The sequence below is a fragment of the Triticum dicoccoides genome, chromosome 5A (genome assembly GCF_002162155.2).
Source record: "Triticum dicoccoides isolate Atlit2015 ecotype Zavitan chromosome 5A, WEW_v2.0, whole genome shotgun sequence".
NCBI classification, from domain to species: domain Eukaryota; kingdom Viridiplantae; phylum Streptophyta; class Magnoliopsida; order Poales; family Poaceae; genus Triticum; species Triticum dicoccoides.
In genome coordinates this window covers 13856949-13858099 of record NC_041388.1, presented here as the reverse complement: position 1 = coordinate 13858099, position 1151 = coordinate 13856949, and the positions used below count along the sequence as shown (strand labels likewise).

The 1151-nt window shown below is 43.7% G+C and overlaps 1 non-coding gene across 1 annotated transcript; it reads right to left on the bottom strand.

Annotated features, from left to right (window-relative positions):
- Positions 1–504: 504 nt before the first annotated feature.
- TRNAR-CCU lies at positions 505–577 on the bottom strand. The gene has a single exon. It is a non-coding gene; the product is annotated as a tRNA-Arg (tRNA).
- Positions 578–1151: the final 574 nt, after the last annotated feature.

Below are 1151 nucleotides of genomic sequence, written 5' to 3'. Positions count from 1 at the left end.
CCCCCGAATCCCCTCCAATCCTCTTGACAAAGGGTGTAACCGAACAAGGCCTGAGGGGGTCTGCGGCAGCGGTGCCTTTGGTGGCGGCCATCATTGTTGTGGTATGTGGGTTCTTTATTGGGGGAGTACAAGGCGGTGCGGATTGAGTTTGATGCACTGGGAGTTTGGTGGGGTCGTGCTGGTAAATTTCCGCCATCACTTCACCTCCATTCTGTTTTTTTTTTTTTGCGGGGTAACCTCCATTCTGTTGTTTCATGGTTTGTCGTGCAGCCACAATCGAGTTGCTTGCTCTCTCTACGTGAGAAGAGACCATGTCTTCGAAATACAAGCAGCAACATAGGTCTGGCTAGTCCACTCAAAGAATGCTCGTTGAGCATTTAGGCGTGCCAAAAATGACGGTAAGATAATTGTTTTAATCGAGTGACGGTAAGATAGATAGGGCAGTGTGTTAGTAGAAAGAAAGCAAAGGCTATTTTTTAAAAACTGAAGAAAACAAAAAATAAACGCGCCAGGTAGGGGTCGAACCTACGGCCTTCCGCTTAGGAAACGGACGCTCTATCCACTGAGCTACAGGCGCTTATTTGTTTTAGGATGGTACATACAGACTTAGATACCATATTGCATTTTCATTCCCGAAGTGCCAAACCTTATCGACCCATACCACTTTTTGCGGGAATATAACAGTTTTTATTTACCGGCCGTACTGCTCTGCAGCGATTTTACACTACCTTCGGTTTACAATATGTGTCCCGTCTTCACACGATACTAGTATATTGCACCGGCGAATTTCGTAGACACAGTTTCACTTGCACAAAATAGGGGGAGAAAACCCTTCGTTTAAAAAAGGTGACGACTAACCACCAGGCAGATCAGCCTGACAAAAAAGCACCACTTGTCAGATCGGGTTAAAATTGTTCAACAGTGGAGTACAAACAGAAACAGGAGTAGGAAGTTCAGTAGAAATTCGCCAATCTTTGATATTCATTGTATTGTTTGAAGATATTGTACATCCAATATAAATATATCATCTTGATTTCTGCGGGTTTTTTGACAGGTTTCCCCGGAAAAACCTGACATCTCTGTACATAACCCTCTTTTTTGTCTGAAATGAAAAGATAGTGCTCCTGCCGGTTCCTCGAAAAAAAATATCA